This window comes from Fringilla coelebs (assembly GCF_963513975.1).
Source record: "Fringilla coelebs genome assembly, chromosome: 3".
NCBI lineage: Eukaryota > Metazoa > Chordata > Aves > Passeriformes > Fringillidae > Fringilla > Fringilla coelebs.
In genome coordinates, this window is record NC_140030.1 from 80,178,011 (window position 1) to 80,196,487 (window position 18,477).

Here is an 18,477-nt window from a genome sequence, read left to right on the forward strand (position 1 = left end):
GCAGGTTCATAGTTTGCCTACTCTTCCAGAGTTAATTGAAAGCTGTCATGTCCTTTAGTGCTAGCCATTGTCAGGAATAAGGACACTGAATTTTTTCCACTCCACTGGCAGCCACAGCTTGCAGATACAGTATGCAGCTCTGATTAAGCCACATTTCTGCAGTCCAAGCACTGCTGATTGTTTCAGTCGTTCTATCTTTTTGCTCAAGTTATTTGCCTGGTTTATTTTATGCCTAGTACCAGGTATAATTCAGTAACCATTAGGAAAGGAGGGCTGACAGTGTTCTGCCTCATTAGGTGCCTGGAGCAGTGGCAGTCCCTGGCAGACCTGCCCATGCCAGCTGCCTAGCCCAGGGAGCCCCGCACTGCTCCTTCCACGGTGCCAGCACAGCAGCTCCTGCAGACTCCCAATTACCTGAACTGGGGAACAGACCTCGTTGAGAAGCAACCTTGGCAGGGAAAAACAGTTAACTTCCAGCTGAATTAGTACCCTGCACTTCTTTGGTTTTTTGGCATTTTTTGTTTTGTTTTGTTTTTGTTTTTTGTTATATGTTGGGTATTTTTGTTTCTACAGCCCTCTAACATCTGCGCTAGCAAAGTGCCAGTACAGCAAAGTGACAAGGAGCCATGGGAGGGACCTGCTTTAGAAAGGGTTTCCTCCAAAGAAATTCTTGTATTACTGCAATCTGAGGGCTGGATTCTGCCTGGCCTGGGCCACAATAAAGTGCTAGAGACAGCTGCCATTGTACTGCTTTCTGCTATGGCCACAGGAACGGGGTTGGTGGGGTGCTCTAAAGGACCATGACTTAAATATTACTTGCCTTGAACCTGAGGAGGGAGGCAGAATTGGGGGCATCCAATGGAGGACACCTGCCAAGATTTTTGTGGCTGCAGTTAAGGTTGCTAGCAGATCCTTAGAACCACACAATTTAAAGGTCGTATTTCCAGCATGTGGCATATAGCTCTTACCTAGTGTCCTGGAAACCTTAGGGAAATTGTTTTGGTAAATTCGCCTATTTCATGGGACTTCTATATGGAACAGCATGACCAGGGTTTGTATTCATTGTGAAAGGCCAGGTGCAGTATTTTACAAATAGGTATTCAAACACAAAGCTATTTCGTGTTTTTATCTGCAAATACTGTGCATTTTAACTTTCACAAACTTTAACTGAGAAAGGTACAGTTGTTGAAAAAGAAATTAATCACTCTGGCTGAACTTTAACACCCATTCAACATCTAATTAGTTGAATTAGAGCCACTTTGCAAGAGAGTCAATCAATTCTCTAGCTTTAGCTGCCCCAATGGTTCTGAAATTTGATGATGTTATCATTACTTCAAAGGAGACGCTCAGTTAGCATTTTAATAAGTACGTTTTTCCCTGGCACTTTTCCTCTGTACCAGGAACTATCATAAGTTAAAATATTATCAGCAAAATGCAGACTCTCCTGGGCCAGGACTGTGTCCACATCTGAAAACTTTCCTGGTAGAAAAATTCTTATTACTTTCACATGGATCAAGAGAATTATCATCAACCGAATATCATGATGTGAAGACTGAGAAGGTAATTAAGAGGACAGACTCTGAACTGCAGTAATACCTTTGCAGAAAAAGCTCAGAATGAATTATTAAAATTGTCTATTCACATATGAATACATGGTGAGATGAAAGTGCCTCCAGAAGTTTTAAACTAGCCTTTAAATACAAACCAGATTAATACTATGCTACCAACCTCCTCCAAGTTAAGCAAATACGTTTGATGTTTCACAGGAGCACTGTCAAGTGAAAGCTGAAGATTTTGGTTGAAATTCAAAGCATACCAGATAAAAGGATATATATGTACATATGAAAAGTCTAGATTGGCCCAAATTCTTGACTATTCACACTATTTCTTCTAGGAAGAGAAAAAGGGGGTCTTGTAGCTCTAAAATTGCTTGGTCTGACTTCTAGTCTTTTTGTTTTGCTGAAGAAGTTGTGTGGGCTACTGGACCCTTTCTTCTGCTTTAGGGCATTAAGAAAATGTTCAGGAGGCAGCATCCTTCAAGTATTTGCATGAGTTTATGTTTGAAGAATAGCTCACAATGCAGGCCAGTTCTAGTGGGAACCCAGACAAAGGGTAATGTCTCTCTCACCTCTGAGGCTCTGGATTAGCAGTTTGGCTTCCCAAGGAGGGGAAGATGTGAGTGTCCTAAGGTGTCTTGTGGAAAGCAGTAGGGTGGGTGGAGGGAATGGTAACTCTGCCTCCCCAGAACCTGCCTGTCCAGTCCCTCTTAGTATATCAGTGGCTTGCCAGCATGAGTTCACTTTGTGTTATTCTTTTCAAAAATATTACCCTGTCTTTTTGTGCATTCTGGACTGTATATTCCTGTGTAGATGGCATGGACCAAAATCTCTTGAAAGCTTCTCCACAATATTCTTAAACCCTTCTAGCACACAGCCACCATGGATGAATCCACTTTTAAAAAGGAAAGTTTCATAAAGACAGAATGAATGAAAAAAAGGGTTTAGAATAAAATTTTCACATGTACCATGAGCCAGCCATGGTGTCAGCTTTCATTCCTGTTGTAGAAACAGCTGTTGTGCCAGACCGACCTCATTTGTTGGAGTGCTGCAGTGCTCCGCCTTCTTTTTTGTGCTTAGTTTCAATTCTCATGCGACAGCTTTGCATAAATGTTCCCACCACGTTTGTTTCAAACATATCCTCTCTCTGTAACTTCCTTTTCCAGACAGATCTCACTAAAATACTGAGCTCTTAGAGCACAAAACAAGCCAGCATTTCCGAAACCTGGTAAATTATCAGAGATCACTAACTCTTGCACCTCTACCACACCCCCATATGCTTTAACAGTTGCTGTTCTAAAAGTTTAGGTAGATGTAACAAGAGAAGGGTGAGGATAAATGAGGGAAATGGAAATGTGCTGAGCCACCTCTGAAACTTCACAGTGGCCCGGGACACCAGTTTTGATCTCAGCCATTGCCTGCAAAGGAACAAATCTGTGCTCACGTTGATGCGCAGACATCGACAGCTGCTGTCAGCAGAATTACTGCAGGATTCCTTCTCTGGGTTACAAAACCAGGAACCTCAAGAGAATGAAATACAGTGGAAAATGAGCTAAAAGATTCACACGAAAATTTGCTAGAAGACTTGAATGAGAGGAAAAAAAATTAGGTCATGCAGCCAGCAGGGAAATTATGTGGAGAGCAGAGGGGCCAAAGAAGGACAGAGATTGTAGCTTTTATCACTCTTCAGAAAGTAATGGCATTCTGGTATTCTCAGAATTACCACATCATTACCATTTACCTTCTTAATTAAGGTAATCATTTATTTATATCTTTGCTCATAGATCTTGGAAGTGCTACTGTTTCCTCAGATGTAAGGACCAAATCTAAGGACCAAACCTTATGCAGATCCCATTGCCACTTCCATTAATGGAAATTATGAACCATGCCTTTGATATAGTTAGCCTTACAATATCCCTATGCAGGAGACATGAAACTACTATTTCTCTTTTTATTTTAAAAATTTATTATAGCAAAATTTCCTGATCAGTTTTCAGGTGGTTTAGGTCTGCAACTAGTAATTTAGGCCTGCAATGATGCCAGAAACCTCTTGCAGAACAGAAGTTTCAATCCAGGACCCTGAATTTTTAAGTAACTCCCCTAACTCCTGAGCCATAATGGTTTTTTATACTGCTTGTGCAAAAGCTCACAAATCCCAGTAAGGTATGACATGGCTGGTTTTTAACATTCCTTATGCTAATCAGCTGCACTCACCTCTTCTTTCTATGTGTCCCCTCAGTACCACAGTCTGCCAGATATGTCTTATGAAATAAGCCAGCCCTCTGAGAATCCCAAGAGACAAACATTAAGAAAAGGAGATGAGGCCATGAAAAGGAGAGACATCTCTCACTAGACAATCAGCTCTTCAGCCAGAGCTCCATGCAAAATTGTGCATTTAGATCTAATCCTCTACACGGACCTTTTGCCCCCTGTCCCTGAAAATGCTCTGGTATCAGGACAGTGACCCTGCACATACAAAAGTGAAGTCCTGGCTTATACAGATTGGAACCTCTTGGTAAAAATGGTCTCTGGAGAGGAACAAGGACAACAAGCCACAGACATGGTTCAGCAGAAAATCTAATTCTCCATGTTAAGCGTCTTTAGGAATTGTACCTCACTCAGCTTAATGGATTTGTCCTTCACATTCATGGACACAGGTTTTTAAAAGAAAAATGGAAGACAATGACTGCAAAAAGAATATGCAGGGTACTGGAACAGCTAATCTGTTCTCTCTCTCAGTGTATGCATGAGACTTAGAAGGAAACATGACTTGACATGAGTTAATTTCCTTTCTACTCTCTTCCTGTTAAAGATTGCAAAATAGTGAATTATAAAGCAGCATATTCATAGCAGATTAAAAAAAAAATCATGCAGAGAATAATAAGTGTGTTGAATAGTTTACTATTTGAAAAGATTTAGATATAACCCTGGAGGTAATATTTGTACTTGAAGGTATGAGCAAAAGCAATTAAGGTAACTCCTTTTTTACATTCCAGCCCTTTAGGATATTTATATGCCATGGCAACCAGGCAGAAGTCAATGGGCAAATCTAAAGTCTGTAAAAATCAATGGGGAAGTTAATAGGACCGACTCACCTAAAACTTGCTGGACACCTGACCCAGGATCTGCAATAAAGTACCATATTTCCTTTCCTTTGTTGATTTGCAAGCATTTTAGCTTTGCTTTCTGCAGTTGTCCTGGTATGCCTTAGCTGGTCCAGGTCTGTCTCCTCCTGGGAGGAGATGGTGGTGAGTGTGGCCCAGGGGCTTGCTGAATGCAGCCCACTCCAAAGCTCAGACTGGCAGCTGCAGCAGTCGTGCCCTAGGGAGCAGCATGCACCCTCCAGGACAGGCTACATTATTTGCATGATCTTTAAATGCAGTTTTCCCAAGGGAGAGGTGTAGCCTGAGCCTCCCAGAAAGTGGATGGATGCTCAGTTTCCCAGACTGGCTGCAGAAGGGGGACTTGCTCAGGTTTTTTGCTTTTTTGGTTTTTTTTTTTTAATATGACATTTTAAGCCACCTGGATAGCCTGCAAAACCTCTCAGGCAGAATTCCCCAGATCACCCCGCTCCATACCCCAAATCCCAGATAACTACACTTTGCTCTTGTTTAAAACTGTTTCAGATCCCTCTACCAGGCACTTGACACCCTCCTTAAGACCTCAAAGAGCTTGTAGACCCTCCCAAACTTTGCAAATGATTGCCTATGTAAGCACAGGTCTGAATGGACATTCTGTAATGTGCAAGCCTAAATACACCTAGAGCAATACATTGCAACAGAGCCTGCAGAGAAAGAGGAAGCTTTATTTCATCAGTGTGACTTTTGGGGACTCACAGACACCAGAAATTAGCGTTATAAACTTGTCAGCAGGTGATGTGTGGCTGCAGAATTATCCCAGCACTACCCCTTGTGTCCTTTGGATGAAACATTAAAGAAGAATGGAAGTTAACTATGCATGAGATGCACTAAAACTATATGCTTTAATAACACTCATCCACTCATTTTTTCCTATCTCATTTCAGGTCACTGTTTTCTACCTGAGTATTTTATTTAAATGCTTGCACTGCAAGTCTTCTGAGCCTTACAGGAGAGCAGCTTTTTAAATCCTTGTAACTGGACCAAAACATGGAAAAGGCAACTATTTTAAGATTACATGGAAGATCACCAGTTCCAAAATATGCGAAATAACAGAGAGCATTTGCCTTCTTGGCTTGGTTCAAATCTCCTAGCAGGGGGATTCCATAATGATCTCCCTTCTCATGTCCCCCACAATTGGTCCATGACCTTACACTATTTTGCCCTGGGGTGTCTGAACCACATGCTCAATCCACTGAAACCACAAGCTGCTCTTTTTTTAGAGCACACAAGAAGAAATTTAGGTGAGCATATATCACGGGATAGATGAAATATTTCTGCCTAATTTTTATTGTTTATCGCATTTCCATATAAAATAAACATATAGTTTTGTCCACTGGAAAAAGCCTATTTAATTAATTGAGTTAAGATGAATAATTCTATTGATTTAGCTGGAATATGCAGCAAAAATGCAAACTACTGCAGGTTCCTGGGTTTGAAATATTTTCCCTTTAGAAATATTAGATATATTTTCATGTTTTCAACTTCCATTAAAATTATTGTTAAGAAGATATCATTATAAAAAAAAACCAAAAAAATATCAGATCAAACAAGGTAGGATATCTTCTCAGTTTGAGGAGACATTTGAAAATATATAGATCTTCAGTGAGAAAATTAACCTTAGAAGTAAAAAATAAAAGCAGTGACTGTAACTGTATTATTCATCTTTACAATTTTGAGAATTGTATTGTCAGTATCACGTCCAACATTGCCTGAAATCAGGCGCTTCTCTGAAACTTTTCTGAGAATCTGTAGTTTCCAGGTGGGAGGGAAAATGATCTTCAAATTGACATATATGGTCTCTGCAGCTTATAAAGCATGAATCTGATGCTTTGTGGCACAAATATCTTCAGCATTTTCTGTGAATAATTTCCTTCCCAATACAGTGCAACAATATACCATAGTACATAACTGCTGTAACTTAAATGTAAAAATCAGAATTAAGCAAAGCTTTAAAGGTCAATTCAAGCTGATGACTGTCTCATATTTCTTCCTAGAGCAAACTTAAACACATAAATGATATTAAGAGTCATGCTGAACGCGCTGGTCCTGTAGGTTGAGTGTGAAAGGCAAATTTTCCTTGCCAGGGCAGCATCAAGAGATCTGCAGTGTAAGTGAGCATCCATTTAAAAACATTTCTCAGCTGGACAAACACACATCTGATTGACAGTGAACAGAATCTGTCAAGAACCTTTCCATAAGGACCGATAGCCATGCACTAAAGATACAGTACAAAACTGATAACAATGGATAGATCAATCCTGGACCACTTGTTTGGAGCTAGGTGTGGGTCTGGTGTTATTCTGAAATGAAAAAACATGGCATAGAAAAATAGGAATTATGGTAGTAGCTCGGTTTTTAGCAGAAATACTGATCTGGTCTGATCTGAAATTAGTAGAGAAAATGCATTTTTGGGTTTTCTGCTCTATTGAAAGTCTTTCAAAAACAAACTTCATGTTGCAGCTGGAGGTAAGGGGGAAATTGCTTCTGCAGCTATACTGCCTTTTGTGCTCAGGGGCAGCATTTTCATATCTCTGTAACACCCTTACATCATGGGAGAGATTCTTACCTGGTGTAATTGACATAAATCTATAATGTTCCCCTGAGGATGAGCACAGCAGCTCTTTCTCGGCACATTACTGCTTCCTGTGCTATTACAGAGCACTGTAGCCAATGTTATTTGACTGACTTTGATTCAATCTGCTCAGTCCCAGAATTAATGACAATACACATCGAAACATCCTTATACAATTTTGCAATGTTTGTCTCCAGAAACAAAATGTTGGTTGGTCTCATATTAATTAGACATTATCCCCAAGAATGTTAGATGGATTAAAGCAGCTTTCAACTGTCTTAATAGAGCCTATCTAATGCAAACACGAGTTTGCTTCTCTGAACACAAACTGCCATCCTGTTTTATGATGATACCTGCATGTACTGCAGGAACAAATGACAGCAGGATATGTTCCATTGCTATCTCCTCACAGCTGTCAGGAGCTCATTTCTGAAGGGATCCAAATGCCAGCTGAGCAGATTTGCTGGGAATAGTAGAAAAGCACAACAAAGAAAAAAAGGAATTCACTCAGAGTTTGGGTACTGGAAAGAAAACCCTACTTATCATTAGTACTATTTTTCTCTCAATTTTTCTTCTATCCAAGAAAGTGTCAAATTTTCCCATGAGAAATTTGACTCCATTTTCCTTAAACAGGGCCTATTGTCATTTACAAATTAATATAAACTACTGTCAGCAGAGTCTACCTTTAACAATATAGATTATTAATACTATAGAACATGCATTCAAAGAAAATTATTATTTATGGAAGATGTCAAAAGGCTTTTGCTATATACACAATTATCAAAGCCAACAGTTTTTTATCAATATTTTCTTATCCTTTGTGTCTCCCAACATTTAATGGTGGAAATTTTTTCCAAAAAATCTTGGAGGGACTTGTGGTCTGTGTGTGTCTTTGGACAATTTATGTATTCACAGGTGTTAGGAAAGGTTTATTTGGGAAGGACTGCAGATTGGGATATTTGAATAGAAGTTAAGCTATCTGAAGCAAGTTGGGGAGTTTTTGTACTTTGGAAGCAGAAGCTCATGAAGCTACAACAACTGCCCACAGAAATGAAAATAGGACTGCAAGTAGAAAGATATGTATTAAAAAAAATAATTATTTTTTATCTGTCACAATTCTGGCACATAACACCTTCATTCTGCTATGAGTTTGATATCACAAGAATTCTGTTCTAAGTTGTAGCCCTGTAAGTCATAGGGCAAGTTGCTGTTTTATGATGTTATACTGAATAGTACTGTATTGTTCTATCAGAAACTGACAAGCAGATTTTTAAACCTGAGTTCTGAAAATAAAGCCAAATGTCTTTCACATGCCTCCAGATACCATTGTATTTTGTCAAAGTCATCAGTCTAAATTCACCCTCAGAATAAGTCAGCTCAATTCAGCAGCGTTGTAAGAGAATGAGTCTAGCTTAATGGAGTTGAGGTCAATATAATATTTAGTTCTTGTTGTATGTGGTACAGCACAAAACTGCAATTTTTCAAATAGGTTTTATTCCTACTTGTCAAATACCTTTACTGCTTCAGAAGTGGGTCCTTATATGTCATGAACTTGTGCATTTTTTGGACCAATTAAATGAAATTCTGCTTATTTGCTTAAGTTATGCACCTCTTACTTGACTGATTAGAAATATTTACATCCCAAGATATATTTGACTTAGAAGTTTACATGTAGAAGAAATATTCCAAGAAAGTGGGGATACAAAATCGGATATGCTGTTTTCTTCTAATTAGTTGGTTGCAAAATAATCCCAGGATTCCCCCTGAACAGCAGATCTGCATGTTTCTCATTGGTGTATTTCCACTGGTGCTTTAGTTCAGAAAAGCTGCCCATCTCCCAGAATTCTCCCAGATAATACATTTTCATTTGAGTAATTTCAGAGGGCAGACCTGGATTCCATTTGGGTGAGCTAAGCCAGAAAACGTATTCTGGGAGAGCACCTCATTAGCACCAACCAGGAATGAGCTTCAGTCCAGGAGCTCAAAATATAATGTGCACATTAATAAAATGTGCAAATTCCCAAGTCTTTGTAGTGTGGATATCATGAGAGTAGCTTCTGATCACATTAATAATGTAATAAAGCAAACTATCTAGGCAAGGAAATCACCATACCAAATATTTGATGATTTTTTATATATTTCCATGTGCAACAACACTTTGAAGAATAGTTTCCTGAGGTTTGTCATCCCTTTTGATGTATGCCAACAGAATAATGAAAAACTTCTCGTAATGCAGTGCAGGTATGAGATATTGTCTGATTTCAGGGCTAGAAATGCCCACCTTCAGGAGATGAAACACATTTTTTGCATTTGCCAGATTGCCCCAACACCCATGGGAAATACAGGTTCTGTCTGTCAGAGGAAGCATTCCAATGGCAGTACAACCTGCAGTGAACTCAGCTGGCAGGAATTGTCCTTTTCAGTGGAGGCAGGAATAAGCAACGTGGAGCAATGCTCCTGTGCTGCTGCCCTTGACAACAACCTGAGCTCTCCCTTCGAGGCTCCTGCAGGAGTGGGAATTGTCTCCCTGGAGCTTTCCATATGACCCCCATGACCAGTCTCACATTCTGGCTGGTGGACATTGAGTATCCTTCAGCCTTCCTGACCAGCCTCAGCAGTGTCTCACCCTCTCACACAGCTCATTGACAGGCTGCCCATGCTCCAGAGTGACAGAGGTTACATACAACCCTAAAGCACAGTGGGGGCTGCTGCAACACAAGAACAAGCAGTTGTGCCAGGTGTGTGATGACAGGTATGCTTTTCTCAAGTGTTTTTGTGACTAAAGTGCCTCTGCTGCTGAAAAGTTACTAGAGCTTAGATATCTAAGAAACATCATTCTGAAAGAGATCATTGTGCTAGGTGCCTTGATGTGGAATTGCAGGAATTGGATGGACTCTTGCACCCAGAAGTATTCATACCCAGGACCTTGTTTTAATCTAGAAAGAAACTCTGTTACTAAAATTCTGGTTGAATTTGCCCCTATCTCTCACTTCACTCAGCTAACACATGAAATTTACGAAGCAGTTGCAGTATTTTGAATAAGCAACTCAAGAGTAAGAAATTATTGCAAAATACAGCTGCTGCCTTTCCTTTCCAGAGATAGAGTATGCTAATGTGTTTAATCTCCAAGTCTGACAAGGAAATGGGGAAGGAAGAGGATGTAGTGGCCTGTTGAAATGTAAATGTTAATAATGAATGCTCTTTCAGTGAAGCAAACCCAATAGAAACTTTCATTCATTTTTTGAAATAATTAAAAATACTGCAATTCTACAGCCTGATTGCTAACTTTTCTTATACGGTTCCTTAACACTTCATTAAGAATAGTCTGTTGTTTAACACTTCATTGTGTATAATAGGCTTCAGCCATCACTCCGTATTTCTTTTCACAACCCAACTTAACTTTTGGGCCCAAAGCATGGATTTCAGGGGCTGTTTAGAAGATACTATCTGATTTGAACCTGTTTTAATAATGAGAATAAATAGGTTTTAAAAGTTCCATATCAGCTCTAAAAATAAAGACCCTAACACAAGGTAAGAGCTAACACAAAGACGAAGTAGTAAATGCAATGTCTGAAAGAATGTAAATTAATTTTAAGCAAAACCAGTTAGTAAATCTTATTCTTCATGAAGGCCTCTGTGCTATTCTTCTCTTAAAGATTTTTAATCAAGCGACTCCAACTTAAAACATTTCTGACTTTAATAATCATATAGAAAATCATTCTCTGAGTCCTTTCTAACAAACTGTTTTTCAAAATTAATTTTGTGAATTCTGAAGTGCATTACACCTGTTAATTAGGAAATTCCAGAGGAGTGGTGAGGTATGGCATGATGATGAGATTTGTGTAACTTAACTTGAGCTATTTAGAATCTAGTGGTGCGTCCTACATAAAGGAATGAGGCAGAAAAGTCAGATTCAGAGATTCATTGAACTTGTGCTGTAGTTATTTCAGCCCTGGTGTACTGGTATTTCAGGCTAATAACTGTTATTTTATTTTATTCCAAAATTATGATTATGTAATAAAATCCAACATTCAGTGACCAGAATTAAAAATTAGGTAAGTACTATTTAAATTAAAAAAAAAAAAAAAGAAAAAAAGAAAAAGCCATTTAAGGATAAAATTATCAGAAAATCCAGGCCAAGTGCTTTTATTTATTCTAACTTCAATGGTCTTTCCTCATGTGAACAAATTCACTGACTCCATAATTTACAGCAATATGTCCAATCTCTCTCCATGCACACACTGCGGACTCTTCAACCTCACAAAACAATGCATTTAGTAAACAAAAAACCCCTTCTAGTCATCTAGGTGAGTTGACATTTTCATCTGCCCTCAAACTGCAAGAAAAATATTCTTCAAATCATGTGCAAACGCTGTCATTTACTTGATAAGACAGTAGTTAAACATGTTTTTATAGAGTTCTAACCCCAGAATTTGATCAAGCTTCATGCAGGGTTGTAAACCTATCACCTGATATACTGTCACCCTCCATCAATAAAAGTTTTGTTTTCTGATCAAGGCCTATTACCACTGGATTTCTGTTACCTGAAGAAAAATAGAATTCCACAGGAAACTGTCATTTTCTGATTCCAGGTTTTGCTACTGATAATGTCTCAAGTGACATTATACTGCCAAAAGGTGATATAAACATAAAATTACAAGGAGTTTGGAAATTTTTGGCAGCGAGGTTTAGAAGTAAAAGTTCTATTCACTATTTCAGGAGCTCCTGAAACAGTTTAGCTGACATAAAATATTGACCTTATTTTTGCAGTTCCTTGTCAAATTCAAGGATATATTGGTTTAATATAGCTTTGTCAAATCAATTCTCTCTCAAGTTGGGTGCAACAAAGTATTTTTATTTCATTCAGATAGATGTTGAGCCATAATATCAAGTAACATTATATTTATTTGCTACATTAGCCAAAATGTTTTGCTCAAGAGTGTCTTGGCACAGTAACCTCAAGGAAATCAAAACTCCATGGCAGAAAGTGACAATTTTTTAGGTTTACCTTGAACTGATTTTCAGAAAGTTAAACAATGTGCAAAAGTTAAAACCATAAACCTGTTAAAGATGGTCTTAAAAACCTTAATTTGGTGATGTTTAACATAAGCAAAAAAAGAAATAATATTTCTTATACAAGTTAACAATACTTACTTATCTAGGAATCTTATTTCATCAGTTTTTCTGAAACAGTTTTAATACACCAAGAGAAATAAAAATAAGAAAGTTCTGAATGCAAACAAGGTGTGTATGTACTTATAAAATCCCTTCCTTGAAAGTTTTTCACCTTTTTCTACCTGTCTGCCTGTTCATAAGTCTTTGTCTGTGGGAATTTCACAGACGATCAAATGCCCCTTCTCAGACACTTGGAAGAAGTCTCATATACTTGCTTTGGAAAACAATGAGAGAAAAAAAATCACATAATAAAACCAGAGGATAAATAGAGCCTTTCTGAATATAAGTAATCACTACTAACAAAATGAGGCCTCTACACCCAGTTTTTTGTTCTCTCCACCTGATCTCTACTGCAAGGAGATTTCAGAGCATTTGTCCCTGATGCGATGATGCCACAAGGCAGCAACCACTGCTAAAAGAAACTCAGCACAAGGGTCATTAGGCATTTTAAAATCGTACATGGGACATTCAGGTCCAGAAGACAAAGGGTTCAGGTGGGTCTGGTTTGTGGATGGGTGAGCCAAAGGAAAAAGCAGATGCTGTTGAAGGGTCTGAGAGGGGTGGAGGATGCCAGCTGTTGTACAGTAGATGGCAACTTCAGGGTGCCTAAGTGACAAATGGGCGCAGTCTTGAATTCTGCCATGATCTCAAGAGCAGAGGATGCCTTACTAAACATCAGTGGTTACAGGGCAATTCTTCAGCTGAAGTGGCAACAGGTTTTTTTTTTTTTGGCCTTGAGAGATATTGCATCTCCCATTCTCTGAGAAGGATTGTTGCTGCTTATGATATGAACTCCTGACATCTACAGGAAATCTCATAACTCAGTTTCCTGACAAAATGACCTCATTCTTGAAGGTGAGGCAAAAGAAGTAAACAAACATGAAAACTGTTTTTACTTGAGACGCCTCATCCCTTATGTTGTCTGAAATGGTAAAAATTAGAAAGTACTCAGCATGTAATAATGAAGATTGGCTTAAAAGTGTACTGAAATGAAGAGAATTAAGATGCATTTCCTTGGTGCTCTCTGAGCAGCTGTGCTCTGGGATTCTGCTAGTTTTTTGTCTTGACTGAAATTTAAGTGTTTCCTTAGTGGGCAAGCATGTGCTGTGCCTCATTTCAGCCACAAAATTATACATTCAAAGGTTTTATCCCTGAGATGTTCTCTTACTTTATCAAAATGACACTGTGTTTTTACTGCAACCCATTTTTACGAAGGTAAAACAACCTTTGATTTCTCATCTTTGTCTTCATATTGGCTGCTTTTATCAGAATAGGGTTTTTGCCTTGGAATCAAGGAAAATAAAACAGCAATTGACATTGGAGAATGACCTTTGAGCTAGCTACATCCTACAGCAGCAAACAATCTGTGTGCCTCTTAAACATCCTAAGAATCCCTTATTCCCATTATTGTCTGGTGCACTTCCCATCTCATTCACTGTTTGATTTTTTATATTCCTAAGATTAATTTGTTTGAGTTAGTTATTGCAGAAGCCCCAGATTTTAAATGCAATGTTTTCCAGATCACCTGCTCTGTGACCATTTATACTTGTTCTCTAGAAGACTTTGAAATTACTTCTGTTTCCATTAATTTCATCTCACATCCTTCTGCTACAGTTCATTGTTTCTACTAAACAATGTGTTTCTAACATATTCCCTTTCAGCATTGCTGTAAGACACGTCAGAAAAGTTCTTTGTTACATTTGACTCCTTGGCTCCTATTCCATTTTGCCTTTCAACACTGCTTGTATCCTGAAAATACAAGAAGGTCTTTTCCATTGGAACCACATAAACCTTTTCCCTGTTGCCTCCAAGGCATGAAGCATGACTTCTCATTCCATTTTCTCTTCTTTTGCTCTCTGCACATTCTGAGTCCTGCTCTTCCCATCGCTATATCTGCATTTCACAAGTTCTGGGGGAAAAAGCTTTAAAGCATATCCTTAATGTAGAAGTATAAACACTTGTATATGTCTTAAATAAAAACAAGACTGCTTTATGGTGGAACAGCTTTCAGAAAAATTTAGCATGTCGAAGGCCTTGTCCAATAGTTTTTATTTTTAATGTGTTCAAGAATTTTGTAAGGGACTAGTAGGATCTTCAGAACAGAGCATGTTGTCTGGTGTAAGAAAACACCCAAAGCCACCAGTATCTAATAAAACCCATACACTGTTCACAGAGAGTCTGCCCAGACAGCCAGGAAACACCAATACTCTGGGAAGCAGACAGCGTGGGGATCCTCTGAGGTTCAGAGGGACATCCCAAAAACCATGCTCCAACATCCTGCTGTCTGAATGACCCTAGGCTGCCCATTTAAGTAAATGGCCTAGTTTTCCAACTCGTTTTCTTAACCTTTTCTCAAAACAATTAGAGTTCAGCATCCTCGTGAGGCTGTTTCATGGTGACTGTCCTGGGTATCTCACCATTTAAATGGCAATTTCACACAGAGTGACAACCAGGGCAAGATCTCCAGCATTTTCCCCTGCCTGGCTCTCACATGGGTTTTTCTCTGCCAGCCTGCAGGCACAGCAGATGCCACTGCTGCCAAGCACTGCCCCTGCCAGAGACTGGCCAAATGTAAGGAAGGCACATGCCAGACTGGCATGCAGGGTCTGTCCCAATCTCATTGGGATGTATGGCTCCTGCTGTATCAATAAAAACTGATTTATACAGTTGCAGATGGTTCTACTCAGTAATGATCCAGTCAACCACAGAGACAATGGGAGAAACTCATCAAAAGTAGTTGAGTTCTTGCTCTTAAGCCTCTCACATCCATCTGCAAGTCCTTCTCTCTATCTTTCCAAAGAAACTGCTGAACACATAAAGCCTGCTAATGCTGTGCTAACATGGGCATATAACTGAGATCCTCCTGATAAGCCTAGTAATGATCAGGCTGTCTGATGTGTACCAGCTCCCACTATTTAAATGCTGAATGTATTCTAAGAAACCACAGAGGCAATTTAGCCTCTCATTATAGATGTCCAACTCATTTTATCAGTAACAGCTGCTTTACTTTATAAATTAAATCGTTAACTCCTAAATTCCTTTGCAAATTTGTGAATTTATCAGAAGATTTTAAACTTACTTCTGCTTCTTTACACAACTCCAAGTATTTAATTGGTTGTAACCTGCTTTGTTCATTTCACTTGGTTTTCCCCGGCATAAACTAAAATCAGCACAACAAGAGTGGAGATGAGCAGGCAGTTTCTTATGCCAGTGGCTTTTGCTTCTCATGAGAACTCTCACAACAACATTGCTGAAGCCTGCAGGCGTGGGGGCATGAGACCAATGGCACCAGCATAAAAGTAAAGGAATGCAAGTGAAAACTGCCTGTGTGGCTCCAGGCAGCTCAAGTGAAAGGCTGCAGAGCTGCAAATATCGACCTGCAATGTTACACATCCTGAAGCACTAAGGCAGCTCAAGCCCCATACAACTTCATTTTCTGTTTGCCTGCTTCACCCCACGTGTGATTTCCCAGTCATCTGCCATACCATCCCTTTACCTCTTCCCAGCTGGAGGAGTCTCATTAGTCCATCTGCATGCAAAGTCTGGTGTCTGTGATCATCCTCATCACCCTTCTCCATGCTATTTTTGATTCTACTACAATCTTCTGAGAGCCTTGCATTAGAATTATAGTCAATTTTCAAGACATGCTGTGTGAAAGTATTATGTAGTGTCCTGGTGATGTTTTCTGTTTCGTTTTTTCCTCAGCTAAATAATTCCTACCATTGAACTTGTTTTTTCACTGAAACAGAGTAATGCAATAACCTCCTTGTTTTTATAACCCCTGAAACTTGTTCACGGTGAGCAGATTTAGCCAAATAGTTATAATATACTTTTTAATCTTTATGTTTTTAAGCTTTTCTAATAAATTATGCTGACTGAAGTTGAATCACCACATGAGCCATGAGCACTCTGAAGGTGAAAAATCTATATGTATGCAGGCATGCGAAAAGTCAAAGAACATTTACACAGATTATTTTGATAAAGGACATTTTACATAGGTTGAGAGATATACTCACAGTTCTGCAGTCATTTGATCTGTTATGGGAGAGGACTTGTCATGTTTTTAAATTCCTAACACCCAATTTTCTTTAATAAGGTTCCTAAGGCAAAGGCTTCTCACCAAAATACCTAGAAGTGTTGTTGCCACATTTCATAAAACCAATCTTACGTGCAATTCACTTAGACATAATCACGAAAAACGTATTTAAGTGAATATTTATTTAAGAAACATTTTTTTTTTTTTGTATCACTGAAGAACTAAGTAGAGGAAGTGGAACAATGCTGCTGTTTGTACATAAAGTGAATAAACCCAGTCCATTCATGACATGTGAGCGTTGTTGGTTCTCTTGGGCTACCATTTCTGATATGGAAGCTAGAGAACTATGGAAAAAATTAATCTGTTCCTCCTTGGATGTGGAGCATCACAGCATTAGCAACATCAACCCAGTACTGAGGAATTTCACTTACCAAAAGCTACTGGGGACCTGATCCTAAGGCCTGGCTCCCAGGCACTTCAGGGATTTGAATCTGATTCTCAATGCAGCGTGAAACTCATTTGCATATAAATTCCCATTGTAGCAAAATGTTTTATGCTTCCCATGCAGCTGAGATGGAGCAGAATGGGTCACTAAGAAGAAAGACAAATATTTCAATCTTCTGGAGACTTTGGGGCGACCCCTATCACCTCCTCCCCTGTCTCACCCACACCAGTGTCTTGGAGGCCAATGTGCCCCTTAGCCTGAGGGTCGCTTTCTCATGGCAAGCTGCAGCACAGTGAGTGGGGATGGAGCACCTTTTGTTTAGCATGCCAGCTGTTTGCCTGCTTAAATATAATCTGCCTAATTAATTACCTGCTTTTCTCAAATTTGAGCTTAAATTTATTTTAAACTTCTTCCCAATGTAAAACCCAAACAGGTAATTCAGTTCCTCAGACTTGTAAAAAACTCCTCTCTAATTATATAAAATTAATGTAGGTAGGGCAGAAACCTTAAACCTCTAATTTGTCGAAAAATGCAATTTATTGAATATGTGAATTCAGGCAAATGTAACAAATGTTTTTTGTCAGTAGAAAAACAGCTGTTCCTCAAGTTGGAATGCTTTTTCTAGACTTATTTTAATAACATATTTCGTCTTTTTTTTTTATGTTTCCAACTTTTCAGAGCCTGGGTGGGCAAAAATACTTTCTAGAGATGCTATTCTTTTTCAATAACTATGTGAGATGGGCTCACTGCAATTCTCTGTGTAGATGACTCTCTCAGGTTCCTTACACTAGTTGCCATGCAAATGGCTATGACTGTTCTTCAGAGACAAAATTGAAGAAAATCACAAAGTCCTTTGGGGAAAAAAAAAAGTAAAAGGAAAAATTCAGTCAAGTTGGTATGTAGCAAATGGGAATTACCCAGAGGATGTCACAGAAAATATAAGACAGGACTTCAGAGGTACATAACAACCTCTGTATTCACACTGAAAAATCCCAGCCTAGTTTAGCTCTTAGAGGAACTGATTGCTGACAAAAACCACAGAGAGGTTGTTGAATTTCCATCCCTGGAGCTATTAAACCCTTAAATGAATTAAGGCCGACTCAACCTGAAGCCGACTCAAGGCTGAAGATAGCTGTGTTGTGAGTCCAGGGCAGGATGAAATGACTGCCTGAGATCCCAAACCCAAACCAACCACAGCTATTCCATGAATGTGCTTCCCGGAATCGGTCTACACTACTGTAGAAATGAGAAGGAACAATTTGTACTGAAGAAAACTCTCTCTTCCCTCTCATAGTCAGATCTTTTAAGATACACTTGGGCAAAGTTACCTTCATCAGTGAGCACAATTTCAGGTCAGGATTAAATTGTGCTTGCTGTTTTAAATTGCATACCAAGGAAGAACATCAGCTCTGAGACTGGCTCTGGCTGAGAAACATCAGTCCTTTTCCTAAGCAAAGCATTGTCCCTCTGCTTCCCCTTCACTGTCCCTCTCCTTGTTTGTCAAACAACTTTCTCTTGAACACAGAGGGGAAAACTGCAGGACAAAACAGAGC